The sequence below is a fragment of the Natator depressus genome, chromosome 1, assembly GCF_965152275.1.
Source record: "Natator depressus isolate rNatDep1 chromosome 1, rNatDep2.hap1, whole genome shotgun sequence".
Classification (NCBI taxonomy): Eukaryota; Metazoa; Chordata; order Testudines; family Cheloniidae; genus Natator; species Natator depressus.
Window position 1 is genome coordinate 299447230 of NC_134234.1, and position 12765 is coordinate 299459994.

A 12765-nucleotide genomic window follows, 5' to 3' on the forward strand; every position below is an offset into this window, starting at 1 on the left:
AGAGGAAATTAAAGCGACTGCGGCCCTGCTGCTAGTGCAAAGGGCGCCGTGAGCGTTGGAGCGGAGGGGAGAAGCGGGGCTGCTCCTTGTTGGGAGAGTGTAGGGCAGAGAGCTAGCGCCTCTGGCCCGGGCGCCGCCGCTCGCTTCGCCCGGCTACTCCTGCGGCCGCCTCCACCCCGTCTGCGCACTGGGGAACGAGCAAGACCAAGGGGCGCCCAGGAAGGCAGCGTGCGCGGGCTGCAGCTCAACGTGCCTCGGCAACACCCCGTGCGGCGCGTGAAGCGACACCGCTTGGGGGGAGAGGGCGCACACCCGCGCGGGTCGCGCTCTGCTCAGCGGTCACCTTCTCCGCCGCACCTCCCGGAGCGGCAGGGGCTTGTGTGCCAATGAGGCCGGAGTTGAGCCCGCGCGTTTCTTCTTCCCCCTGCTAGGGCGGCGGGGAGTTTACACGGTGATGACAAAGCCAAGTGTTCTCTGCACCCAAAGTCCCAAAACTCTGCGCGGGGTGTGGGGAGACTCGTGCCCCTGCTGTAACTCGCACCAAAGTCCTGCCCAGTCCTCCCTACCCAGCCGCCCTGCTTTCTCGGGAGCCCTTCAAGGCGCTTTGCCCTTCACAGCCGCCGGAGTCCCCCGCTCCCCTGGCCAGCGGCTCTGCCTTTGCAGGCGGGCGGCTCTTCGAGGACTGCCGAGAAAGCCCCAGCCCTCGGCTCTGGCCGCACAACACCAGGCTTTGTTTCCTCCCGGTCTGTTAAACTCGTTGTGTCTAACTAGCGGGGGGGGGGGGGGGGAGATGGGGGAGACGAGAGCAAACAACTTCTCCCCTGGTTTGTTGACATAGCAGGTGGACTTGACGTCAAGCAGGACGCTTTACAGCGAATCCTAACAATATCCTGCTCCGCGAGGGAGACTCCCTGCCCTGGAGGGAGGCGCAGGGGAACGAAGGAGAGCAGCAGCGGGGGCACTGCCAAGCTGGTCCCTCTGCACTTTTTTGTTGTTGCAACCCCCCCCCCCCCGCATCAGTACCACTCCTGTACAGGCCACTTTGCGATCATGTGAGCGCGCTCCCTCCTCACTCCCCTTCCCACAAAGAGGAGTCGGTGGGGGCACTTTTTTTTTTTTTTTTGCATTCCCAGCAAAACACACACAGGCTTCGCACGGAGCCAGACCCACACACACACACACTGGGGGGGGAGGGAGCGCGCGAGAGACAGCGCGAGCCTCCGAGAAAGCGCGAGACACTGCGCTGGGGCTGCTGCTCCCCAGCCTGCCTCTGCTGCTGCCCCTGCCCGGGGGCTCAGAGCCCCAGCGCCGCCTGCGGAGGAATATCCAGCCCATTTATTGATGCTGCTGCTTGTTGTTGCAGTCTAATCCTCCCCTCACCTCCTGTGTCTCTGCTCGCGCGTCCCGGCAGCAGCCGCCGCTCCTCCTGCAAAGACTTTGTATATGTGGGTTTGTGGGGGGGTGGGGGGGGGCTAGTTCAGCTCCTCTCTCGGTGGCAGCTCATCGGGACGCTCTACCCAGTGTCTCCTCTTGGTAAGTTTCATTCCCCCTCCCGCCCCAAGTCTCTTCTTTGACTTGTTACTTTCATTCTCCCCTTCTCTCTCTCCCCCCCCCCCCCTTTACTTGCTGCTGCAAGAAAGTTTAGCTCCCGCGGCTCTAAGCATGGTGGGTACAAATGTGACATGTGTCAGATTTCTTCTTGGCGTCTGGTACCACTTGTCCCTTTAAAATATTGTAACGAAGGGGGGGGGGAGGGGATGGGGGGCGAGTTGTGAGATGGGGGAGGGGGCTACTTGGTATGCGCTTATGTTTCCATGCATTCGAGTTTGAAATGTGTCTTAAATTTTGCCTTAATAGAGCGAACACGTTTCAAAAGTGCGATGCAGACACCCAAGTGTTTACTTCCCACCCCTTAGCCCTCCCGGCTATAGCATCTATCGTTTGAAACACGCAAACTTTGAATGATCAATTTGGTGCTCATCAGTTAATTTCGTACTTCGGAAATAGTGCTGCAAGCTACCAAACTTCGGCTTTATTTTAGAAGCGCCTATTGCAGGCTGGAATTTTATTTTCACATGCCTCACCACAACTTTCAGTTTGGATGGGCAATAAAGAAAATGTGTTACAATGAAATATCCTCCCTTCATCCTAGGAAGGTTTTGGGGGCGATATTTCAAAGTGGGGAGGGGGCTTGTTGGTCTCCCCTTTCCTTCTGGCTTTGGAAAATTATGGAAGCATGTATATCCTGGTAAAGAAACATGTCACGTTTCTCCTTTTTGAGATCTCTCTGTGTGTGAGAGAGAAACACCTTTCAGTCTCTCTCTCTGTCCATAGGTGCAGCGTGCAAAGGGGGGAGGAGGGACCAGCTATGACATTGATCCTGCATTCAGCCAGATCCAGCACTATGAACTGAGCCCTCTTCTTCCCACTAGCTGCACGTGCAGTGTTTGAGGAAGGTGTTCGCCATCCACTCTCTCTGGCCAGGGCGAGTTATTGCATCTCATTGATCTTCCCTGCACAAGCAGTTACCGCTGCCGCTCTTGGGTCTCCTCCTCCTCCTCTACCTTCGCAATGCCTTTTGAATGTGCTTGGCGGATTAGTGTTAACCTTGAACAACAACAAAACATGTTAGCCTAAAACAATAGATTAATAAATAATACGTTAGAGCTATGAAATTCCTGAGGCACAGTTCATAGTTTGTTGTGGGAGCATTCTCCTGAAATTCACTCTTGAAATTCAGGAGTACTCAGAGACCTAGAAACTTGTGAAAGTTTAATTCTGAGGACTTTGAGATCTAGTAGGTAAATGGTTGTAAGGCATGTTGGGCTTTATTTTTTTAAAGTTATGAGTGTAAGGACAGGAAGGGGAAGAAAAGAGAAAACTGCTAACTCCTTTTTGCACAAGTTTTCTGGGCTTTCCCACAGCTAAAAATTCTTTTGAGCATATGGATGAAAGTAAACATGAGATGAGATCTCTCTGAAAAACTGAATGCAAAATACAGCTCAGGATCTAAGTTAGTTTAAAACCTGCAGCAGTCAATTTGCCACAGATTTAAACTACAATGATAAAGACAATTTTGTTCTGTTCCTCTGCTCATCTGTTAAATTTGTGTCAGGGTTCTAGTAACTGACTCAAGAGACAAGCTTTTGGAGATTCCGAGCCAGTTTACCAGGGTAGCCCTTGATTACATTGGTGAGCTTTCTGCACTGAACTTCTATGGGGAGGAGAGGACAGAGGTAACAATTGGGTCAGGGGTTGAGAGAGTTATAGTCTGTATATTGGGGAAAATATATATATATAAAACAGATGGCAGTACCTGCACAAGACAGAGTGCCAGTGAAGTGTTCTTTCTAAAAACATACCTAAACTGACTATTTTAAAGTTAGCATCAACTCTGTCTAGAAGAAGAGAGTGCAAGTTGAGCCACAGAAGCCAGAACATGCAGTAACGTAGAGTTGGGGAGCATTTCCATTTTTAAGAGCCTTTAAAAATATTTAAGCAGTGACACTCCCTTTCCAAATGGGTTTTATCGCATCCCCTTGCTGCTTTAGGGCCTGATTTAAAGCTTACTGAAGTAATAAATGGGAGTCTTTTGATTGACTTTAGTGGGCTTTGGATCAGGCCCTTGGTAACTTGATTAAAATTTTGAAGCTGGGAAGTTGCATACTGCATGAGAGTATCATGTTAGCTTGTGAAAAATGAAGTTAAAAATAAACTTTAGGAGCTTTAGCTGCTGTTCTTGTTTTTTCTGTACTAAGTAAATTAAATCTGTCAGGGAAAAGATACTGTTCGTAGTAATGTTGCTATGAAGAAAATAAGGGTTACTTATTAAACCTGATTCTTTGATGCTGTACTAAATCCATATGAATCAGGTATAAATCATATGCATTTAAATTATTTAGCTAACTACTCAAACCAGTAAACACTTGAGGGAAGGGAAGAGGGTTTCAGATTATTATACATATTTTGAAAAACAATTTATTTGAATGTCAGTCAATTTATTAACATCTAAAGTGATGCATAATCTGCTACTGTAATCAATTTTTGGTAATATTCAATAGCCAATAGTTGCTTGAAATGAGGCCTCCCATTACATTAGGCTTTAATGCTGGGTAATAAGCTTGAACTGTTGCAGGCCAATGACAAATTTAAACACACTTGAGGTTTTTTTGGTTTAACACCAGTGGTTCTTAATTTTGTCCCAGAAATCTTAATTTGTTTTGGTAAGGTTTGTGCATCATTTAAGGAAGAAAATCTTGTTTGTGCCTTGCTACTATTTGAAAAGTTGTATAAAATTACCAGAGATCCTTTAAACACCAACCAAGTTAATGTTTATAGTGTGCCTATAAGATCAAAAGTGCTGCATAAGAGCTACGTATTTTAATTAATAAATGGATAATATTATGTTTGTCCTAGAGCTAATGTGCACAACTGTACTCATGTCCAGGTTTCATAGCCTTCAAATATTGAAATTTTAGAACATAAAATTCTTTTGTTTATACAGTTTATACAGTTTAAATGAATTTCTACAGTTAAAATGCATTGAAATAAGTTATATGATTTATCAGTTAGAAAAGTGGTATGTTCTTAAGTGACAAAACTGTAATCACAACATTTACTTTATGTCCACTTTCAGCTTGTTTTCAGGACTGATTTTAAGTGAACTAAAAACTGCTGTTCACATTTTGAGGCTATATATCTGGTTCAGCATTGCATGGGCACGTGGCATTCTGGTCTAGCAGAATCTGGTCTTGCGTTCTGATCCCAGTGCTGCCAGTGATTTGCTATGTGGGTTTGGGAATGTTAACGTAGCCTCTCTGTCTGTTGCTCATCTGCAAAATTAGCGTAATGCCACCTACCTGCTTATTTCACAGGTGTGAAGATTATTTATTAATGCTTGTTAAATGCAAAGTATTATTTTGTCCCTTTCCTTCAGAGTTTTTACTAGACTTATGTTGGAGCAGTTTAATTCTAGTAGTGGTGCGAAATAGAAAGAGTGATGTGAGTCTTCATGTTGTTCCTCTGTGAGTTAAATCATGGAGAGGTCATTTACGTGAATGAACTGAAAGTGATTTAGGACACAGGTCACTAAGAAGTACTCATGGGATGATTGTTAGTGGAGAAAATTGTAAATCACAGTTAAACTCAAATACTATCAACCTCATTAAAAAAATTGAATGCTAATTCTTGGTACACTCAAACTGATTACTCTTTTTAAACTTTGGGACAGTGGTGCTAGAAATAATGTCAATTACCTATTTTTTTTCTTAATGACCGCAACATAGCTCACAACTATCCCTTTGTAGAAGGGACACCCTTAATTTTTGACCCAAATTTCCTCTGATCCATTTTGACTTGATACTTTTCTATACTATTTAAAGTATTGACACTAGAAAGACCCAGTTTATAGAAAAAAGTTATTTATGCTAAATTTATTAATCCAGCATAGTCTATAGATTCCAGAAATATATATTAAGACTGTTCATTTTTGGGGTTTTCCTCATATTTGAGCCTAGCAGGTTAGAAGTGCTTATTTTCTTACTAGAATTTGTAAGTTTTTTTTTTTTAAATTTAAATGTACACTTTAAAAACTTCTAGATCAACCTCAGAAAGCTAGGAATAATAGCGACCTTTTTAATATTCTCGATTGATTAGTAACATTTCACTTTGGAATAAACTTTTTATGTGATTTTACTTTCTATCAGACACAGATGTTTATTGATGTAGATGTGTATTAGTTTTTGCTTCTCTCCTTTATTCATTTTTGTTAGGTCTGCATTTTTAAGTGCAAGACTCTTTTAGTTAGAAGGGAGAGACCAGATGTAAAATAGGCAGTGATAACCTTTGTGTGCTCTTACCTCTGAAGAAGGTGAAAGTAGTCTCTGACTCTCTGTAGTCTACAGGTAGGGCATCTCTAGATACACCAAGTTTTGGTTGATGTTCCAAAATAACATTTAAGCAGTAGGTACCAAATTATGTACAGATGTTGTGGTGAAACTAGACAGTGTTTGAATCCATTTAGCAAAATGCTTTGAATTCCTGTTCTAAGGCATTTTAAACAAAAATATTGAACAAATTGTATCAGCCTATGTTGTAAGTCCTTTTTAATAAATAGCAAAGTGGTTCCAGGGATGGGTATACGAATACATGCAGACTGATTGGTTTTTCTCTTTTCTTTTTGGTTGCTGGTGTTTGCGATGATAGTGCCTTTTCTTTAACTAGGATAAAGCCTAAGAGTGTTTCTCTTCTCTCACACACACAGAGTCCGAGTGCTGTGTGTATATATACGTGCATGCACACAGACATATATATGTTGGTAAAGCTTATTGTAGAAGCCAGAGCTATTTCCCTTGGATTCTGTGTACCATACTCTAAATGTGCCTTGAGTACGGCCATTCAGTCCATTTAATGGCACAATGCTTAGCTGCAGTTGTACTAGCATAGCTAACCATTGCTAATAATCACACACTTTAATTAATTTCCTGGTGCATCAGGAGCAATGAAGATGTGCTGACGTCAGAGTTTCTAGAGCACAGTGACTTACTATGTGACAGTATCTGAGTGGGTGCTTTTAAGTGTTTGTGTGTGCGCGCGCAAAAGAGAGAAACAGATTTTTTTTGAGTTGTTAAATAGCATTTCCTTTTATTGCAGGATAATTGTTGCATCAACAATAATATCAATGGACCCCTCTTGAATGGAACAGATTCTGTACATAAAGCCACCTATTGTAACCTAAAGCATTAGAGTTACATGTATGCTTTGTTAATTTTCAGTTACATTTATAGTTAAATACATTTTATAATTCCAGAGGGATACTGTTTTGATTATAAAGTGTGATTTATACTTAACTTATTTTACAGAAAATTACACTTAATTCTTCATGTTTTCAAGATTTTGGATCTGATTTTACTCTTACTTTGGGTTGGGTTCAACTTAGTTGGGTTCAGTTTATTTTGGCTAAAACCAGTTAGGTGAGTCATTAGCAATAACTCCACCTGGACCAGGGCCACAGCCTTTTAAACTGCCCATAATCCTCACTGCTGGGAACTCCGAGACCAGCTGGTTCAGCCCCCAAAGTGGCCTGAATTACAACTGTGACCAGATTTTTAAAGACCCCTTCCTTGGGGTGGGGAGAGATGAATTTTACTCTTCTACGGTACAGCTGCCTCCTTGAGTACAGGAAGATTGACACTACCCTTTCCCCTCCCCCTCTCCCTTTGTGTCCATGGGATGAATCTGCCCGTTGACTGCAGTGGAGTTACTCCAGCAGATCAGGTCCATAATATTTAAATAAGAGGAGGTTTGGGCCCTGATCCTGCTTAAATTAATGCATTGTTAGTAGTCCTATTTAACGTCAGTGGGTCGATTCAAATTGCATAAAATTAAGTGCATGGCTAAATCTTTGCAGCATCATGACTTTGGTTACAATAATTGGGCCCTTAATTACAATATTTTAAAATGTTATATGGTAAACCTGAGATAATTCTTTTTATTTTGGCTTGTACTTTGTTGTGATGAAAGCACACATTTTCCTCATACCACTGGAAATCTATGATTTCAAGATGTTTTTTAAAAAAGGTAATTTCACAGATTTTATATAATATGCATCCTATTACTAGAGAGAGTGGAATGATGTGAATGAGACTTGTTCTAGTCTTTCAGTTAAAGGTATTTGACATCTATGGAGGTTTTTTTTGTTTTTGTTTTTTTTTTTTAAAGGAAGACAGTACATTTTTAACTGAAATTTTACCTGACGTTATAGCATTTTTACCGTGACTGATCTTTTCATTTATTTGTATTATTTATTTTATTTATTTAATATATATTTGGTTGATATTTTTATTTCTGTGTGCTTTGTGGACAGTTCTGTAATTTAAATTTCATGGGCCCTATATGATTTCTGATGCACCACTACTCAGCGTTTTTTGGAGGCTGTTCCTATTATTAGAGGAAAATTAGTCTGTTCTTCGGCTATGATGCTTTGTGCACCCCCGTAGTATTTGAAGAATCTTTGTGGTTGCATAGCCTGAAAATACTCGGCTCTTCATGACTGTCAGTGCTGATACTGCAGGTGGGGTTGGGAGAGTTATCTAATATATGATTATACTTTTAAAGCAAATCCATAGGCTAGCCTTTTTGATGCTGCATAGCTGAGTGAATTCAGTCAATTCAGGAGTAACTCTCCATATCTGCCAGCATTTCACAGTCCCAGGACAGGGAGCGAGAAAGGAAGAACTTGCTTCCATGAGCACCTCTCTTCTCCAATTCCTCTTCTTTAACCCTGGCAGCTCCAAAAATATAGTATGCAGAGCTTGTCCATCTCTTCTGGGCACTCAGTGGGCTGGAGTTCATTCTGGAAAGACTAGCATACTGCGACTTAAGGCCTAGAAAGTTTTGGATATTTTTCTACTGGATTGGGCCCAAAATTGCCAATTTTTTAAACAACATTTCAAGTCCGAGTGAATCCTTTATTGTGATCTGAAACAAAATGTGTAATATGTTTAAAAATGCACTTACTAGATATGTACTTAATCATTCTTATTTTTAAAAATGAACTTAGTAATAGTATATATGAATTTTACCAAAATGATAGCAGGGGTCTTGATCCATAGAAGGAAGGAGAGTGACTATGCAGGCTTTCCATACTGCTGTGTTTCTGCATTGGGACCAATTGGAAGAGTGAGGGGACAGTTCAGTTTCCATACTAACAGGCTGCTAACAAGTTATGCATACAGATGCTGAGAGACACTACATTAAAAACTGGCCAAAGGCTATCAAAAAATTTCAGAAACAGTACATTGCTAAGGAGCTGTCAGATGATGATTTTGAATCCATCCAACATCAGGAGTGACTACAACAATGTCCCAAAGGTGAAATGCTCTGTATCCCATTAATCTGTGTCATTCAGTCAATCCTGATTCTAGCTATAAACAAAGTTTAATCTCAATTATTTCTTTTTCTTTCTATCATTATTAAAGTTTAGAAGTCTCACTGCATTCTTCTGGAATTTGATTCAAACCGTAAAAAAAAAAAGTTATGTTTAATACATTTGTAATTAAACCTGTAGTTGACATTTCATAGTTTTATAATTAAATTGGAAATTACAGTTTTAACATGTAAAAATAATTCAGAGGAAATTGGAAATGGTTATTTGTGGGAAGCTGCTACAGCTTCGGAAGAGAAAATGACAAGGCAAAAATAAGGAAGAGATGGGGAGTGTGTGTGGAAATGAGCCAAAAAAACCCATGGAATTGTTTACAATCCGGCAAAGGCACAAGATAGCAAAACAAGGAGGTGGGTAAATGTTGTTGAAAAAAATAGAGGGACTTCAGGTGTACAGAAGAGAAATAAAGGTGGTGTGATTTTATTTTTTAAATCTAAGAACTTGTGTGTGTGACTACATATGAGACAGATTTTGACCATGACTTCTTCTAAGTGAGGAAATAATGATTTGTATAAGTACAATGTGCATAAAATATTTATTTTATGAACTGGGGGCCAAAATCACTGTTGATGTGAGCAGGTAGAACCCAGTTCACTGGAGTTGTTTACTTATAACAGCGATGAATTAGTTCCTAGACTCCTCTGAGTTAATATCTTAAATGCTTAAATTTTATTAATGACTTTATGTGCCTTTTGAAAGGTACTTAGTAGTAGCTGAAGTGAAGATTGATTTATTTATTTTTCTCAGTGCACATCTAAATACCACTTTCCTGAAGTGACACAAGAGGTACAGAGTTCTTTTGAAGATAAAAAGAGGTAAAATTAAAGTGAAGAGTTTACGGAAAATGCAAGCCAGTATCTTTTTAGAGTTAAGAAAAAAGTAATTGAAATATTTATGATTCAAGGCACTGCTGTGTGAGAAAGCACAGACAGGGTTGTGGTTTCATTACAGTACTTACAATATTCGCATGACCTAAAAATGGAAGTTCAAAAGACCTAAATCAGTCATGTATGCTGAGACTGCGGAGATATGCATAGCTGATGGAGTGTTGTGTTCTTCTGTTGTATCAATAATTTCTCATAATCTTTGTGTAAAAACAACATATTTAAACTTAATGAGAGAATACTATTAGGAAAAGAAATACTGATGATAATGTGCATAACACAGTAAATGTAACAGAAGATATTGACTACTGGAAGGCTTATTGTAAAGATAACTGTCAACTGAAAAACAATTAACGGAGTATATGGGTGCTAATAGTTTAGAAATATAAGGATGCTACTTAGCTAAAGAGCGTGTTATGCTTTCACCTAGAAAATTCATTCAGACTCATTTGTTATCAGTGCTGAATGAATTTAAATTACTTTTAATATTGTGATGCTGTGCTCAGTACATGGTAACTGCTAAAATGGTAGTTCGAAAGATATACCGAACACACAAGAAGATTTACAGAAAGTGTCATAAATCCTTGGAAACTCTTCTGCTTAGCAAAAGGAATGAAGTTTTATTGAGAGAAAAATTAGCTGAGAAATATTTGTTGTTCAACTCTGCTTTAGGTGACTAATGTCTTGTAAAACAGTTAAAGGTTTGTTTAGCATATAAAATGGTAGCTGACTTGCTCCTGAAAATCCTATGTTAATGCTGCCCAGGAAAGGACATAAAATAAATCTAAACAAGTACAAATATATATCTTGTAAAATTGCTAGGTGGTTTATTTAAAAATGTGTGTTTAGTATTTCTTATAACGAGGATCCAGATCATGCCCTCAAAGTAAACATACGGAGGGCTGGGAAATAGCAAAATTAGTGGGAAGAAATTGTCCAGAGAGGAGAATCTGTGGTTGCTGTCTAAAGCCCCCACCATGGATTTGGGACTCTGCTGGTATTTTGTATGGGCATGCACAGAGAAACATGCTGGGGGATGCTGACCCACACACTTGCATGATCTAAGACAGGTGTAGATGGGGCTTCCAACTTTTTTATGTAGATTTGGTGTACTTCAAACTGCGGGGCCGAACATTCCCTATAGATGAGCATAGTGTAGTAAAAAAAGTGCTGTGCAACGTTTGGTTCCAACCTAAAAAGCTTCTTATGTTTTAGCAATGGGATTCTCTTGAGCAGAAACTTCCAACCCTGCAAAACTTAATGGTGGTTTTTGTGATTTTTTTTTCTTTAAAAAAAATAAATGTCTAGGGTGAGAAGGAAGGTTACTTTCTAAATCTAACTTGTTCCTTTCCTCAATTTGCTCTACCACATACTTATATTAAAAGGACTTTAAGACCTTGAGCCAAAGCTATTTGAAGTTGGTGGAAAAACTCCCATTTACTTCAGTGGGTTTTGGATCAAGTCCTAAGCGAGTGCTGCTGATACTCAGAAAGTATCTTTTCTTTGCTGAGGACCTTTTGTCAGTTCTTGTCACGCTGACCTTTCAGAATGTCCCATGTTTATCCAAAAGAAAGTTGCTTGTCTCCCTCTACATATTCCTGTGCCAAGCATGCTCTTGATGCCTGCTTAACCTCCCCCCCCCCACAAAAAAAAAAACCTGCAAAAAAACCCCATAAAAAGCCTAAAACAACTAGTGAGAACTGTTCTCACTATTTCATAAAATATAGGACCTTAGACTAAGTGTTGTGGGAGTCCTAGCAGGTGATTGTTGGAATGGTTTTCCAAGATGTAGCTCCTGAAGAGGAGTTGAAATTTCTTTTTCATAATATTTCAATACACTTAGGGGTTCATTTCCATTTACACAATCAATGAATTATTAACAACTAGGGCATTCTGATACATCAGTTGCTGGGGTGTAGATTTCAGGGTATACAGTACAGATACTTTTTTTTAAAAATGTACTTATACGTACTCATTTTAAATAAAGATATGTTGGAAAAGCAAAGTAAGTCATATTTAAAAATAAGCCTCCTATAACTAGATATATATTAGAATGTTACTTTAACATCATTTGTCTATCATAGTAGGCATCCAGTAACTAAGCATTTCTATCAAGCTTCTAAAATTGGTGCCCATAAGTTTGCCCATAAGTCAAAATAACTGAAATCAAAACCTAAGATTCTTTTAATGGCACTGTTTAGTGTGGTTTGTATGACTATAGTGTGGTTTGTATGAATATATTCCAATATCCATTGACTCTTCCTGGCTTCTTTGTAACTGAGGAAATTATTACCAGAAGGGGAAAAATACCATTATATAGGGCACTATTTTATGCAGAATTTTTTTGTTGCAGATTGAATTATCAGCAAAAATTACTTCAGTGGAATTACTTTGGATTTAAACCAATTTGAGTGTGAAAAAAATTGGGATAAACCATTCAAATATAAGATCTTTCATAAAATCACTGCAACATTACCATAATTAGAACTAAGTATTCTGCAGTTGCACAATATTTTTGTTGCAGTTGAAATTGACACAGCTGTTGAATGTTTCAGCGACAGATAAAAAAATAAAATCCCATGTTATTCGCCAAGGTGGTTTCCTCAGGATTTATTTTTCAGACAAAGCACTTTGTAGTTGCTATTTATTTGCAGCAGCAGAATGAAACTAATGAGCCTCTGGCCAGTTTCACCTTTATTGTTCAGAACTCTGTATGTAGCAGTGAAACTAAGGTTTCACTCTGCTGCTACTCTGGAAAGCTACACGGCCGCTGATGAACTGGAGGTGTTGTCCATAGACCTTACTTGTGACCAGAATGTTCCATATTTGTCTGTGACTGGTTAGTAGGTATCTGGTCAACTTTTCAATCCCTGCAGTAGCTTTAACCCTACAAGATTCTGTTATTTGTGCCATTTAAGGTACTTTAGGGGTTTTGGT

General features: G+C 39.9%; 1 protein-coding gene across 10 annotated transcripts in view; it reads left to right on the forward strand.

The window, feature by feature from the left end:
* The first annotated feature begins 1423 nt into the window (after positions 1 to 1423).
* Positions 1424 to 12765, forward strand: part of FOXP2 (forkhead box P2) — a 554228-nt gene continuing 542886 nt past the window's right edge. For all 10 annotated transcript variants that reach the window (XM_074942274.1, XM_074942271.1, XM_074942270.1 and 7 more), the window contains exon 1: positions 1424 to 1533. The gene's annotated coding sequence lies outside the window, so the exon portion shown is untranslated. The remainder of the gene's footprint in view (positions 1534 to 12765) is intronic.